This window comes from Ambystoma mexicanum, chromosome 8, assembly GCF_040938575.1.
Source record: "Ambystoma mexicanum isolate Mex_15411 chromosome 8, UKY_AmexF1_1, whole genome shotgun sequence".
Classification (NCBI taxonomy): Eukaryota; Metazoa; Chordata; class Amphibia; order Caudata; family Ambystomatidae; genus Ambystoma; species Ambystoma mexicanum.
Window position 1 is genome coordinate 1,731,628,426 of NC_090929.1, and position 16,527 is coordinate 1,731,644,952.

General features: G+C 50.4%; 1 protein-coding gene across 2 annotated transcripts in view; it reads right to left on the reverse strand.

Moving 5' to 3' along the window:
* The window catches only part of LOC138473382 (zinc finger protein 84-like), a 67,653-nt gene extending 54,943 nt beyond the window's left edge, over positions 1 to 12,710 (reverse strand). The window contains exon 1 of one of the 2 annotated variants that reach the window (XM_069612072.1): positions 12,411 to 12,710. The gene's annotated coding sequence lies outside the window, so the exon portion shown is untranslated. Of the gene's footprint in view, positions 1 to 12,051; positions 12,135 to 12,410 lie in introns of those variants that run through there. The other variant, XM_069612071.1, reaches the window with a different exon arrangement.
* Positions 12,711 to 16,527: the final 3,817 nt, after the last annotated feature.

Below are 16,527 nucleotides of genomic sequence, written 5' to 3' on the forward strand. Positions count from 1 at the left end.
GAGCACTATGCGACAGAGGACAAATGCTGCCAGGGGGAGGGGAGACACCCCCGCTGACAATGGCAGATCTCACACCTCCGGTAAGGACAACAAACACCACAACCCCAGCAGCCTCAGAATCAAGACATTCTATAGCATCACAAGGGACATCAGCACAGCAAAGGCGGGAACAAGAGTGGCAGTCGGGACAGTTCCTGTTCCAGTTGAATGACAAACCAGTGAGAATTATACGCCCAAATACTCCAGAGAGTCAACAAATTGAAGGCCAGGGTGGAGAACAAGGAAGTGAGCACGAGGAAAACTGGGAGGATAACAATGAGCAAGAATCAGAAATAGAGGAAATATGGGATGATTTAGATGAATACGAAGAGGCAGCTGCTGCGAGAGGATCCCCATTGCCAAACTGCTGTTACTCAGATACACCAGCACCGCCATTATGGCAGGGCAGATTAAGACAGCGAACAGGGAACATACTGGTAAGTAAAACCAAGAAAAGGATAGCTAGCAAAACAGGAAAGAAACAGAAACTACAGATGCCATTGATACACAAAGGGGCAGGTAGGCCAAACTACATCCCGTGGGCCCAAATGGACAAAAACAACCTATTGAAACTCCTCCCCCCACTTACGGGAGGGGCAGGTAAATGGATACATGCATTTGAGAAAAACACGGCAGGAGTGGCGTTAGCGATAGGTGATGTAAAAAGCTTGTTAGTATCAGCAATCAGGGTTCCCCGGGGTAACAATGAGCTGTGATCGTCACGATGGATCACCATTCAATAATGTTCGAGCACAAGTATGGGACGCATTGCGGCGTGCATTTCCAGACATTCCAGATTTACATTCAGTGATGCAGTGCACGATGGAGGATAGCGAGGATCCTGTGCAATTCATATTGTGGGTGCAAGACTTGTGGAGAAGCGAAACTGGCACGGCGTGGAATCAGTCCACGGCCTTGTTCTATTTTATCATCAAAAAGGGGCTGCCGAAAGGATGTGCAGAAGGCCTTGGACAAAATAGCTGGGATAGAAGCCAAGGGGTGTCCTGAAATTCAGAGTATAATTGTACACCATTGGAGGAGGATCAAAGAGAAGGAAAAGGAGATTACACAAAAGAGGTTGGCCGATGAAGCGAAACTGGTGCAGAAAAAGTTAGTGAAGGTCGCCGCCATTAATGCCAGTGTGGCATTAATGCCAGGAGAGCCCACACCCGGGCAGCCCTCATGGAGCTCCAATGGGGAGAGGGGGACAGCAGGATCAGTATTGCTATGAACCCCCAATGCAACAGAGACAGCCAGCCCCACAACAGCAGCAACAGTACCAACCACAGCAGCACAATGCACCACAGCCTGTGGCAAGACAGAACTCGGTAGGGAATATAAACAATAACCCTTTTGCAGCAGCCGCAAACGGTGCTCCCGCGCCGTTTCAAGGTGTAAGAGTGGTGGGTGAAAACGTTTTCTTAGCCCCGGGGCAGCAAAAATACCAAGATTAGGACAGCCCACAGGGAGCACTTGCGTGTCCAGTCCTATCCACCACCCTATGTGCAGATGAGGAACCACTAGTGGCGGCAGAAATAGGAAACAAACAGTTTATCTTTATGGTAGACTCTGGAGCAGAAAAATCATGTCTTACAGAAGGGCGGTTTCCGCTCTCGGGCAGGAATTTGGAAACGCAGGGGTTCTCTGGGGCTATTTTAAAAAGTTCCTTACACAAAAGATCTTGATATAACAGTGGGGGGAAAAAACAGTGCGCGCACCCTTACTGTACTACGAAGACGCGCCAATCAACCTGCTGGGATGAGACTTGCTCAGCAGATTAAACATGACCATAGCCTTCACCGAACGAGGGATAGTGTGCTTGACGCCAGGGGTTATGCCCCGTACAAGCACTCCTGATGATAAGCACAACTATGAACAAAGTCGCAGTGCGAGGGATCCCTATTGACATGGACATGTTTGTCTATGGAATACAGGTGTTAGCCCGAGTAGTACCTGAAATAACGCAAAAAGAGTGGAGAATACCATCAGATTTCATATTCCGCCCAATCACACCCACAGATGTAGTGCCAGGCACAATTATAGCTATAGACATTGAGGCAGTTCAAATATCAAAACAGACGCATTGTGGTCATAGGTCTGGACACGCAAGGACCCGAGTAGAGAAGTGTGCTATGCATAGAACCCAACATAATGCTAAAAGACTTAACTGATGAAGAATTGTTCACTGATAATGAGGGGGATGGAGAGATAATAATGGAAATAAGCATACTATGTGACATTATGATCCAGTACAGAGAAATACACAACCCACTCATGGCTAACATAAAGGCCACACTGACAATATTTGAGGAAGACATGGCAAAAGTAGCACCTGAAATTTGGACTACAGGGCCGCACGATGTGGGATTGTTACATGAGGTGACTCCCATAAGGATAAAACTAAAACCAGGTGCCCTCCCACCCAGAGTGAAACAATACCCCATATCCAAAGAGGCAGAAGAAGGTATCAGATAAACAGTAAATGCACTTCTAAGCCAAGGTATTTTAGTACCATCAACTTCCCCATGTAACAGCGTTTTGTCCGATCAAAAAAGCAAAAGGAGGGGTGTGGAGGATGATCAGGATCTCCGCCCACTCAATGACGTCATCCAAAAAGAGTTCCCATTAGTGCCTAACCCGGCATCAATATTGTACAGTATACCCAAAGAGACTACCTGTTTTACTGTAATTGATTTGAAAAATGCCTTCTTCTGTGTGCCACTCGCCCCAGAGTCGCAGTACCTTACAGCATTCACATTAGGGAACAACAGATATGAACACCGCAGACTCCCACAGGGGTATTGCAAGAGCCCAAGCATTATCAATAGAGTACTACGAGAAGACATTGGTAACATAGATGTAGAGAGCACCATTATACAATACGTAGACGATTTACTCGTCTGCAGCAAGACAGAAGAGTGCAGAGAAGACTCAGTGATACTGCTTAACATATTGGCTGCCAATGGATACAAAGTGGACAAAGGAAAGTTACAATACTGCCTCGCAGACGTTGTATACCTCGGCCAGCAAATATCTAAAGATGGAAAAAGAATACTCCCAGACAGAGCAGCTGCCATTCGACACCTTATCATACCAAAAACAGTGAAGGACATGCAGAAATTTCTTGTCATGTAACTATTGCCGAGCATGGATCCTTGATTACGCAGCATATACACGACCAATGCTCCAAGCACTGAAGGAGGCACAAAAAAGCAGGGCCCCAATAAAATGGACGCAAGACATGATTGCCCAATTTTCCAGATTAAAAGATCTCATTGCAGACGCTCCGGTCCTAGCAAATCCAGATTATGAACGGGAATTCTTCTTGTTTTCACACAGCAATGGAAGGCTGATGACAGCAGTACTCACACAAAAAACATCGCTAGGACACAAGCCATTAGCATACTACAGCAGAACACTAGATCCAGCAATGCAGGGACACTTCGCTTGCGAACAGGCCCTCGCTGCAGCGGCATTCGCTATTGAAAAAAGGGCCACAATTGTGATGGGATGTTCAGTGACACTATATGCAGAACACTCACTATTTGCAATCCTTGAACGATCAAAATCGACCCTCACAACACAGAGAGCATCTGCTGACGAAATAATCATATCCAGCCCAAACGTACACGTAGTCAGATGCAAGACCGTAAACCCAGCTACATTCATTACAGAGCCATGCACAACAGAAGACATACAGGAACACGATTGTAGCACATATGAGGGAGAGGGTGATGATATTCCCAAGGCAAGTGAAAATGCCCTTACAGAAGGAGAGATCTACTTCATAGATGGGGCAGCCTCAATAAACTCAGAGACAGGAGAGAAACATGTAGGGATGGCAGGGTTGCGCATGGAAGAAGATACTTATGAAATAATTGTTCAAAAGTGCCTCCCCTCACATTACTCTGCACAAGCAGCTGAACTGACTGCACTAATCGACGCATTAGACACAGCCAAAGGTTATGCAGTAACCATATGTTCAGACTCAGTTTACGCCACCACCACAGTCCATTCAGGACTATCACGTTGGCGAAGAAGGGGGGTTCAGGAGAGCAGACAGGTCCCCCGTACAACTTGCCAAATTGCTAAATGAACTAATAGAAGCTTTAGCAGAGCCTTTGGTAGTGGCTGTGGTTAAATGCCAAGCCCATACTAACAATACAGACTCTATCTCATTGGGGAACGCGGCAGCCGATGCGGCAGCAAAGGAGGCCTCGTACTTCAATAAGGCACCAGCACCAGAATGCATTGTGAAAACAGCCACAACAGAAGAACCAGTAGAAGCATACAGTAACACGCCCATAGCACAAGTAATAGAGCTCCAGAGAAGGGCCCCGCCAGAGGAGCAGGAGCTTCGGGACAAATGAGGGTGTAAACAATCAGCCACAGATCTCATTTGGAGACAGGAGACAACAGGCAAAGTTGTGATGCCTGTGGAATTACTAGAGGTAGCATTCCAACAATTGCACTTTCCAGCCCATGTTGCAAAACAACACATCGCCTCAGACATTCAGGAGGACTGGTTCGTCCCCAATTTACACAAACACTTGTCTAAATTTGTGATTGAATGTACGATATGCCAAACTTACAATTCAGGAATGACATTAAGAACCTTGCGTAGCACTTTGCCACGCCCTACAGGTCCATTCAGAGAACTACATATTGACTATGCCGATATGGGAGAAAGATGTAACGGAGCGAGATACTTGATTGTGGTGGTATGCCCCTTTTCACGGTGGGTGGAAGCAGGCCCCTGCCCCCATCCCGATGCGAAATGTGCTGCAAAGTTCTTTGTGCGAGAAGTGTTCTCGCGTTGGGGAATCTGTGAAGTGATCCGTTCAGACAACGGCACGCACTTTGTGAATGATCTTTTCAAAGACGTGACCTCCCTCTTGGGGGTGAAACACAAACTATGTTCGATTTATCATCCAATGGCCAGTGGGGTCGTGGAAAGGATCAACGGCCTGCTTAAAAGCAAATTATCAAAATTATGCAGCACGTTGAAAAGAAATTGGATGCATTGTCTGCCCCTAGCACTGTTCCAACTCAGAACTCAACCATGCAAGGATCACCATTTGAGACCCCACGAAATCGTGATGGGGAGAAGAATGCACACGCCGCTCTCCCGTTAGGAGGGCGTCTGATGCACACAGGGCTGCAACAGTGCTGGGGGAAGAATTCCAAGATTACCTAGCACAGCTAACGTGCGCAGTACGCAGCATAGCGAAACAAATTGCTCCTCCATTTACTGAAAATGTAGAAACAGACACCACCATGCCAGCAGCAGACAGCCTAACTGGGCCATTAATGCCAGGAGAGCACATTTACATGCGTAGCTTCGTAAGAAGGTGGAATTCACCAAGGTTTCATGGCCCATATGAAGTGGTGTACAGCACACAAACTGCAGTTAAGGTGAAGGGATTGAAATATTGGGTGCACCTCTCAGATGTGAGAAGGGTGCGCAGTAGTGCAATCCCTCAAAATGACACAGAGTGTGTAGACGGTACTGCAAACACAGTCTAATATGACAGAAAATGCAACTGAAAAAAAATGAATTGATTCAGCTAAATGTCTTTACATCTCTTGTTATTGCATCTCTCTCCCTCTTATGAATTCTGTTATTTCTCCTATCTTTTTCCATTATTTTTCTATGACAACTTGAAAGAAATTGCTAATGACTAAATGAATACGAATGAAAAATGTTCTTTTGTATATATTATGCTGACTTAACGAAATTGTCTCGCCCACATAGGTTCAACATGAGCCAATGCTGCGAAACGGCTGAGCGGCCCGAAATGATAGATAGAAATAGGGATGCCACTAGGTTTAGCAATGTTGAATGGGTTATAAAATATGCTGCAGTACTATTTGCAATAATGATGTTTTATATGTTATTCGTGGTGAATGAAATGCACAAAGGAGGGAGCGGGGCTAAAATGATACGACAGGGGTCTAAACTAATATGGACTGGGGTAAAAACGATGTGGAAAGAAACATAATGTTGAGCCGAATAGTATAAATGCAACACCACCTAATGAACAATTGCATGCAAATATAACTGCTACCCCACTGTTGAGTGATGACATGGCTAGGGGAAAGGAATCCAAATGGAAGGAATATGAGGATTATTATTGGTCAACAAACTCCAGGAACACAAGCATGCATACACATACAGCACCAGAAACTACTACTGAATACACACGTTACCACGAACAACAATAAGGATACATGGTCTGGAATATTCCCCATACAGTACCAACAAGTTGGTATCAGATTAAAAGACAGGAGAAGGAGGAGAAAAAGGGGGGTGGGAAAAAACAGACACAATATTTATCATGACTTAGGGTTAGACGAGATAGAGGATCCCCGCCACCCTGACCAATCAAATAAATGGTATTCAGACATGAGCTCCGCAGCAAAGCAAGCAACAAATGAGAGCTGCTACGTGTGCTCACTTATTCCCCATGCATCTCGAACACCAGAAATGTTAATTCCACAAGAAATACCCTTGTCAGATGCGCAATGTTTGATTCATCTGGTTCTGTGTAAGATAAGAAAAACATTCCAAGCACACACAGTCACCATGGAAAAATTGGAAAACGAACAAACATGCACCAGCAGACGACAAGGAGCGATTTGCCTCAAAGAGCCATTTTTTTAATCATAAAAGGGACGAGACATGCAGACAACAAGTGGCATGATGAAACAATCGAATGTAAGGCGGAGGGCCTCCGAGGGCTGCCGGACGACATGTACGAATGGATAAAAGAAACGTGCATCGCCATCTAGTCACAGCATATCGCCAAGCTGACATGGGTCACAGCACTGGAGAAACCCATAAAGATTCAAAAAGAAACACTGCACGAACTTTGCTTCCAGGGAGAAGGGAAGGTGAACATGGGAGATGTAAAACGGTGCAATAAGACTTAAATAATACCAGATATGAAAAAAAGGCACCGCCGCACTAATGGACATATACTGGATCTGTGGCAAACAAGCTTACCTGCATTTCCCTGCATCATGGAGGGGCATTTGAGCCCTAGCCACCCTCCACACAGCACTAATGGTGATACCAGAGAGCAACATTCAGCATACAGCAGGGCCTTCGGCTGGCAGTTCGACAGCAGGTCAATCGGCTGACATAGACAGCAGGGCAAGAGCAATCGGCTGAACCATCGACAGCGCCCGATCAGACAATTACGGAGCCCCAGCATACAAACTATTATCAGAAGAAACATTGAGAACGAAGCTATCGCGTAGCAAAAGGTCCAATTATAGCTCGTCCAAATCATCAGAACTCCTTGCTGAAATACCGCAGCAGTACAAGCTTTTCTCATCTGCAGAGACATTTTTTGCATCACTCTTAGCACCAGGCCTCAAAGCACGAACAAACGCTAAGTGGCTGCAGATCACGTGCTGGGAGCTCATCCAACTGGCCAACGAAACTGAAGAAGGGTTCAACGTCATAAAAATAGAGCTCCGTGCACTACGCCTGATGACAATGCAAAACAGATATGTCCTAGATCTCCTCACGGCGATGGACGGTGGTGTTTGTAAAAAAAAATTGGGGGGGCCTGTTGCACGTTCGTGCCAACTGCAGACGCTGATAACGGAACACTTTCACACGTGATAAAAGCAGTGCATAATTTAGGAGAAAGAATGAGAAGCGAAGGCAGAGCGGACAACAGCACGTGGTTTGACAATATGTTCAGCTGGATACCCTCATGGGTGAACGTGGCAGCAAAAATACTCATTTCCATCATTGGGCCTCATCACGACCCTGGCGGAAAGGGGTTTGCGGCAGCGTTAGCTGCGCCAACCCCTTTCCGCCAATTACGAGGTCCCTTTCCGCCATGGCGGTTTTTACACCTGCTTTTAGCAGGTGTAAAGAACCATGGCGGTAAGGGACCATGGAGTTAATTACGCCACCGTAATTTACGGTGGCGTAATTAACGCCTTCCCCACTCCCATTATGCCCTATGGGGCAAAAATGGGAATGGGGAAGGGTAAATGGGGATTGGGGATTTACCGCCCCGCCAAGGTCGGAATGGGGCGGTAAATCCCCTTACCGCCATGGCGTAAACGTAGTTTGCGCCATGGCGGTAAAGTCACGGCCCTGGCGGTAACTTACCGCCAGGGTCGTGATGAGGCCCATTGTCTTTCTTCTCCTAATATTCTGTGTGTGCCAACTGGGACTACGGTGCTGTGAAAATAATATGCCTAACTCAGTGATGATGATGGTAACAGTGGGCCGACAGACAACGGTAGCTACCATGATAGATGCACAAGTACAAACTTGAGAATACACCACACCGCAGTATAGAATGACTGCCCTCTACAGGCAGTATGGGGACAGGGTCGATAACTTACATTACACTACCATTAAAAGAGCCAAAGGAATTGCAGTGGTATGAAGAAGTATGGATAGATTTGGATGGGGATGGTGAGATAAAAATTAATGGTCACCCCAGAAGAATACGCAAGAAGAGGTAACAGCTTGAGAAGTGTGTGCAAGGCATGGATGCCAATTAAAAGGTACCCCAGCTTGGGATGAGGCTGCTGCGGAAGCCGACTACCGAAGGGAGAACGAAAAGAACGAGATAAAATAGTTCGTTACTTTAGATGTAACGAAAGGGGGGAAATGTATGGGAGCGAGGGGCCCCCAGGCCCCTCGTGCCGCACACTCCTCAGTACAAGGCTTGGACCACGTGCCTCCAGTAGTGGGTTCACCCCTTGCCCTTATGTAATGTTAACCACGGTTGACAACTGCATAGATGGGACCACTGAGCAGGACACAGGGCATCCATCTTTTGTGCCCCCTTTCGACTCCATCTTGGTAAACAGGCCTCACTGCGATAGTACAGCAAGGCTCCGCTCCCTTTCGATCGCAGCAGCCAAGGACACAGACACACATGGCGCAAAGGCGTCCACCCTTGCTCCCCCTATGCAAAGGAAAGCTCTGCGATCCCATTCTCACGCTGACGCTGGAGAAATTTGCAATAACTAATACGATACAGTATTCTTCCTCTGAGATCACTGCCCCGCATGAGAACCGGCATGCGAACCAGCATGAGCTAAGCACTTTGCTCGTTCGTCTCCATAAACGAACAGTCATCCACCCTCACCTAGAGTAACTTACTGCTGTCTTGACCCCGAGTCCCCCCCGTGAGGTATCCCTTTCAAGTGCCAGACCCTCGCCTGCGCTGCGAAACCCACCCAGCACACCCACGACTAACCCTAGAACTTTACTGAAGTATATTGTTTACTTATATTAACAAAATTCCAAAGCTTGAGACTTGTGTGCAACACAGCCTAACCATTTTAACAAATGCATAATAAAGGTCAAGGCCTCCAATTAAAGCCATGAATGACCCAAGTGTACCGACAAGGTTTTATGTGCAATTTTTTGTAGACATGTAACAATAGCATAAAATGTTTATATAATTTGTTATTTAGAAATAAATAATGCAACATATTAGCTTAGGTAGTGACCACAGCCTCAACTCGACCAAACCTTGACCCGCGTGGAGCACAAGATGTCTGACGTCCATCATCTCATCAGCCGATCAGCCAACCAGGGGGAAGAGATGTCACCCACACCTACAGCACCATACCGCCTGGCTAATTGGGTCCACTTAGTATTTTTTGTTAGAGTTACCAATGATATAAAAATGTGTAATAATGTAAATGATGCAGAGTGCGCTTTGGGATATTTCTGAGCTTAGAAATAAATCCTGCCTTGAACTCTCGCAGCCGGTTCTCTGTGCCTCATTCCCCGACAGGGGTTTTGTTGATTATTTTATTTTATTGCACGTTATAAGTCGGGGTAGGCACTAACACCTGTAAGGAACCCGGTCTGCCTAGGATCCATTCTGTTGGCTGGTTTTGCCCGTTGTGTTCATTGTCTGAGCAGTACTGAAGCAACGAGATTTCCCAATGGATCTAACATGGATCTTCATTGCTAACAGCCGTTGTACCTTGTCCAAAATGGTCGTTATCCTTTCCTCCGACGGAGCAGCCAGGCAGGATACCGTGTTCAGCCTGGACCCCAGGAACAGTGCGTTCTGCGATGGAATCTAGCAGGATTTTGCATAGTTCACCCGAGAACCCCAGGTCTGTCAGCAGCCGGACGGTCCTTTCCGTGTGATCGACAGTGGTGTCCCTTGACTTGTCCTGGATGAGCCAGTCGTCAAGGTATGGGTACACATGAATTCCCTTTGGTCGAAGATGGGTCGCCACCGGCGCCAGGCACTTCGTAAAGACTCTGGGCACCGACTTCAGTCCGAAGGGGAGAGCCTTGAACTGGTAGTGCTTCCCTTGTACAACGAAGCGCAGGAACTGTTTTTACTGAATGGGGAAATGGAAGTACGTGTCCTCTAGATTCACTAGATAACTGTCTGAGCAGTAATGAAGCAAAGAGTTTCCCCAATTGGATCTACCATGGCAAGCAGATGGTAGTTATTTGGAGAAGCTCCGTCTTCTTTTTTGAGCCTGACGTCGGGGAATATTCATGAGCATGTGAATCCATGCCAGACGCCATGCTGGAGAAGGGAGAGCAGCTAAACCCTGCAAACTACCATCCGATAGCGGGAGAGTATACAAGTCCCTATACAAGAAAAGGGAGGGTGGCTGTACCCTGCAATGTACCGTCTGATAGCCAGAGAGTATACAAGTCCCTATACAAGAAAAGGGAGGGCGGCTGAACCATGCAATGTAACACCTGGAAGCACTTTTGGCAATTACCAGCAAGATTATTGCATATATTTGAATTGCTAAATTAAATCAGGAGGAAAGAGAATAAGTATTGCCCCAGTGTCAGGTTAGATCTAAAAAGGGTTTATCCAAATATACTAACACTATGATTTTGAGATTTTTAGCAAACAGAACTGTGGTTTCAGAGTTTTTAGGTCCGCGTCGATAGGGCGCCTTCGGGCTAAAATGGCAGCAAAACATTAAAGGGATCTGCTACTTCATTGTGAATTAAAAATGAGGGTGTGTTTAGATTTAGAGGGAATGTGGACTGAAAATCTTGGGATGGACTCAGGAGTGAAACAGGGGGGTGTCTTAACCCCTCCTGTTATTTAAGATTTACCTGATGGACTGGGGGCTACACAGCATATCCGCCACAGCTGGGATGGCTCTCCTTACGCTGTCGGTGATGCGGTGGATTTAGTACTAATGGACTAGACCCAGATCCGCCTACAGTGGCTGCAGAACACGGGGTCTACTTATTGTGCTGCCAATTAAAGGAAATAGATATAAGACCCTCGGCGGCGGGCCAATACCGCCCAAGGTAATGCCCCGGGGCTTCGTGAAGGCCCTCGATACGCTAGGGCCTGTAACTACGGCCCCGGGGGCATTACATGGGTCGGTATTGGCCCGCCGCCTCGGGTCTTATTGCCACAATAATAAGAAGAGAATCAAGCAGTCATTGGTAAATGATAAATAAGCTGCACCCACATATGGGCGCAATAAAGGGGTTCCAGGCCCTTGAAATGTGAGGGTTCTTCATTGACTAGAGAGATGGCTCCTATGGGCAGGAAGTGGCAACGGGTGAGCGCCCAGAGGCAGGAGAGTGCGAGCAGGAGCGGCCGGGGAAGGGTAGGAGTGGCCAGGGAAGAGCAGGAGCGGCCGGGGGAAGAGAACAGGGGCGGCCGGGGGAAGAGAACAGGAGCGGCCGGGGAAGAGAACAGGAGCGGCCGGGGAAGAGAACAGGAGCGGCCGGGGAAGAGAACAGGAGCGGCCGGGGAAGAGAACAGGAGCGGCCGGGGAAGAGAACAGGAGCGGCCGGGGAAGAGAGCAGGAGCGGCCGGGGAAGAGAGCAGGAGCGGGCAAAGGGGGGGATTTTGTGGGGGTCAGGAGTGGCCGGGGATCAGGGGGGGCAGGAGTGTGAACATATGAGGAAGAAGCTTGTGGGGCAGACACCCTCTGTCCTAAACCTCGGGGAACGGGATATATGAGCGAAGAACTAAGAATACTCGCTAGAATGGGGAATAATAAACCTCTCACCTCCGACTCCAAGAGAAGGAGAATCCGGGCCTCTAACCCCCGCGCGCAGGCCAAGGGCGGTCTCCAGTGCGCATGCTCCTAGCCTATGAGAGGCGCCACCACACTGTGCGCATGCTCCTAGCCTATGAGAACTCGACACTCCACTCTGCGCATGCTCCCAACCCGTGAGCCATGTCCTCCACTCTGCGCATGCTCCTACAATGTGAGAGACCGTCCTTCCCCTCTGCGCATGCTCTGAAGCTGGACACCTGAAACAGCGCATGCTCCTAGCCTATGAAGGGGGTGGCATTCCCCACTCTGCGCATGCTCCGAACCTTAATAACAGTACCTGCGCATGCTCCGAACCTTAATAACAGTACCTGCGCATGCTCCGGGCCTTGTGTGAGGGCACGTGTGCTGGTGCCTGCACTGCCTGGCTGGGCCGCCCCTGCTCTTCTCCGTGAGCAATCACCGCCGCGGCCCGGGCCACATATCACAATGTGGGTTGCTGCGGGCGGGCAGGCTGCCGGGCCCTCCTACGAGCGTTGCTGCGCCCGCGATCCCATCCTCGTCGCCATTGCGGTGTGCGGCGCGGCCTGGCAAGTGGTGACGCAGCAATAAAGGAGCGGGCACGGAGCTCGGAATCATGCGTCCTTCTTTATTCCATATAACATGTGAACTGCCCCTGCCCCCGCCCCCCTTCGTCACTTCCCTTTCCTCCCTGCTGCTAAGTCATGGAGACATCAACATGACAGGGGGGGGCAGGAGTGGGGGGGGGGAGGGGCAGGAGTATCCAGGGTAGAGCAGGAGTGTGAACATAAGAGGAAGAGGCATGTGGGGCAGACACCCTCTGTGGCGCACGTTCAGGGGGCGGGGCTGGGGCTGAGCGGGAATTTTGAACGCTCTGGCTGCCGCCGGTGCAAGTGCAACCGGACCCTGCCAGCCTTTGGCTAGCAGCGTTTGGGGTTGGCATTTCAACACCGGGAACAACATTTCTAGGAGGCCCTGGAGCGTCCTGAGCGGCAAGGCTCTGGCTGCCAGGCTGCAAGAACAGCAGCAACTCGTGTGCTTTTGGCTGTAAATACAATTGGAATTTTCTTCCGGATACCGTGAACGTTCCTGCAAGACACCCGATTTAGATGGGGGAGCAGGAATTTACATTTACTTTAAAAATCATGCTCAGCTATTCAACATGAAAGGTATGGAGGGCTAAGAAAAGGAACAGGGAGACAGTGTATGCTTGTGTTTAACTGATCAACGGGGGTTCATAGAGTGATTTAATGTTTTATGAGGGTGTGGTTATTAGGATGCATGGTTTTAGAGGGGGTTGGCTGGGGCTATCTGCGTGTGATTCGGGACGGCACACAGGCATCTGTTGCAAGGGGGAAGGGACATCTTGCTATTTGGAAGAAGGATCAAGCATTATGTTATTGGACTAGAGGGAGGGATTGGGCATCTTGCTGGGGTCTGAATGGTTGGATAGGGGCATGCTGGTGTAGGTCTGGTGGGATAAGGCACTTTTGCGTGGCTCTGGAGAAAGGGGGCACATTGGTGTGGGTCTGGAGGGATAGATAGGACATAGTGGTGTGGGTCTGGGTGAGGGATAGGGACACTGGTGTGGGTTGGGGTACATTGGTGTGGGTCTGGGGAGGGATGGAGGACATGGGTGTGTTTCTGGAGGGAGAGATGGGGCACAGTGGGTCTGGAGGGTGGCATGTGTCATCTAGGTGTGGGTTGGGAAGTGGGACGGGGCATTTTGGTGTGGCTCTGGAGGGAGGTGGTGGGGGCACATTGGTTTGTTTCTGGAGGGAGAGATGGGGCACAGTGGGTCTGGTGGGTAGCATGGGTCATCTAGGTGTGGGTTAGGAAGTTGGACAGGACATCTTGGTGTGGCTCTGGAGGGAGGTGGTGGGGGCACATTGGTGTGGATCTGGGTGGAGGGATGGTGCACATGGGTGTGTTTCTGAAGGGGGAGATTGGGCACAGTGTGTCTGGAGGGTGGCATGGGTCATCTAGGTGTGGGTTAGGAAGTGGGACGGGGCATTTTGGTGTGGCTCTGGAGGGAGGTGGTGGGGGCACATTGGTGTGGCTCTGGAGGGAGGTGGTCAGGCACATTGGTGTGGATCTTGGCGGAGGGATGGTGCACATGGGTGTGTTTCTGGAGGGAGAGATGGGGCACAGTGGGTCTGATGGGTATCATGGGTCATCTAGGTGTGGGTTAGGAAGTTGGACGGGGCATCTTGGTGTGGCTCTGGAGGGAGGTGATGGGGGCACATTGGCGTGGATCTGGGCGGAGGGATGGTGCACATGTGTGTGTTTCTGGAGGGAGAGATGGGGCATAGTTGTCTGGAGGGTGGCATGGGTCATCTAGGTGTGGGTTGGGAAGTGGTACGGGCATCTTGGTGTGGCTCTGGAGGGAGGTGGTGGGGGCCCATTGGTGTGGCTCTGGAGGGAGGTGGTGGGGGCACATTGGCGTGTTTCTGGAGGGAGGTGGTGGGGCACATTGGTGTGGCTCTGGAGGGAGGTGGATGGGGAACATGGCCATTTTTCTGGAGGGAGAGATGGGGCACAGTGGGTCTGGAGGGTGGCATGGCTCATCTAGGTGTGGGTTGGGAAGTTGGATGGGGCATCTTGGTGTGGCTCTGGGGGGAGGTGGTGGGGCACATTGGTGTGGCTCTGAAGGGAGGTGGATGGGGCACATGGGCGTGTTTCTGGAGGGGGAGATGGGGCACAGTGGGTCTGGAGGGTAGCATAGGTAATCTAGGTGTGGGTTGGGAAGTTGGGTGGGCATCTTGGTGTGGCTCTGGAGGGAGGTGGTGGGGGTACATTGGTGTGGATTTGGGTGGAGGGATGGTGTACATGGGTTTGTTTCTGGAGGGAGAGATGGGGCACAGTGGTTCTGGAGGGTGGCATGGGTCATCTAGGTGTGGGTTGGAAAGTTGGACTGGGAATCTTGGTGTGGCTCTGTAGGGAGGTGTTGGGGGCACATTGGTGTGGGTTTGATGGGAGGGATGGGGACATTGGTCTGGGGAGGGATGACTGCATATTGGTGTAGGTCTGGAAGGAGGGGACGGGGCACATTGGTGTGGGTCTGGGCAGATGGGGGGCATAATAGGATGGGTGGTTTTAGAGGGGGTTGGCTGGGGCTATCCGCATGTGATTCAGGATCGGCACATGGGCATCTGATGCATGGGGAAGGGGCATCTTGCTATGTGGAGGGAGGATGGGGCATTATGGTATTGGTCTAGAGGGAGGGATGGGGCATCTTGGTGTGGTTCTGAGAGGAAGGGATGGTGCACATGGGTGTGGGTCTGTAGGGAGGGATGGGGACATTGCTGTGGGTATGAAGGGAGGCATAGGCCACATTGGTGTGCATCTGGAGGGAGGGATGGGGCACATTGGTGTGGGTCTGGAGGGAAGGATTGGGGCTCATTGGTCGGAGGACGGATAGGGGCATCTTTCTGTGTGGAGGGAGCATGGGCCATCATGGTATGGGTCTTGAGGAAGGGATTGGGCATCGTGGCGTCTGGATCGGAGGGGGCATTGTTGATCTCAGAGGGGGCATTGTTGATCTGGAATGGAGGGACAGGGCATATAATGGGGGCATGTCAGGGAATGGTGGAGCATGTGGGTCAGGGCTGGAGCGCTCTGGTGGGAAGGAAGGGGGCATCTGGGTGTGAATGGAGGGATATGGGGTATGTTTGTCTGGAGAGAAGGATGTTGGTTTATTGGAGTGGTGGGAGCATGTGTGTGTCGAAGGCATGGGGTAATCGGGTGTGGGTATAGAGAGAGGGCGAATGGCGCCATCTGAGTGTGGAGGTAGAGATGAAGCATATGGGTGTGGCTCTGAGGGGTGGAGCATCTTGGTGTAGGTATGGAGGGACAGATGTTGGTGTCTTTGTGTGGGTTCGGGTGGAGGGATGGTGGCATGTAGGTCAGGAGGGAGGTGGCATTTGAATCTGGAACGTGTTTGGAAGGAGAAATGGGGTGTTTGAGTGTGAATGGTTTCTGCTTGTGGGTGGGGGCATAAAGGATCATTAACAGCGGAGCAGCGGGAGGGAGAGCCGTGGGCCCGACCTCGGTTGCATCCCAGACGTGCACACCCACAGCCCGGGGCACCTCTCGCAGAGCGGTCCGGTGCGCGTGGTCAACCAGCCCCCTCTCCTCACTGAGCCCGCATCTGCGCTGGCCGGGGGCGCACACTCCTCTCTCTGACCTGCCAGCGGCTGGGCATTGGTGGGCACACCCCGGTCACCAGGGAAGCCCCGAGTGGGGGCAGCCGGGAGCCGAGGGAAACCTGACTGCTCTCGAGGGGTGCCTCCCCAGGCAGACAGGCGCCCGGCACGCCAGGCATGAGCCCTGAGCCATGGTGCAGCTGGCTCACTTGACGGTGGGCGCCAAGGTTCCAGCCGCCCACATCTGTGTGTGAGCAATGGCCAGGCCCGCTGGCACAGTGGGTGACCTTCCCTCTTGCCCAGGTACCTGGAGCTGGGCTCT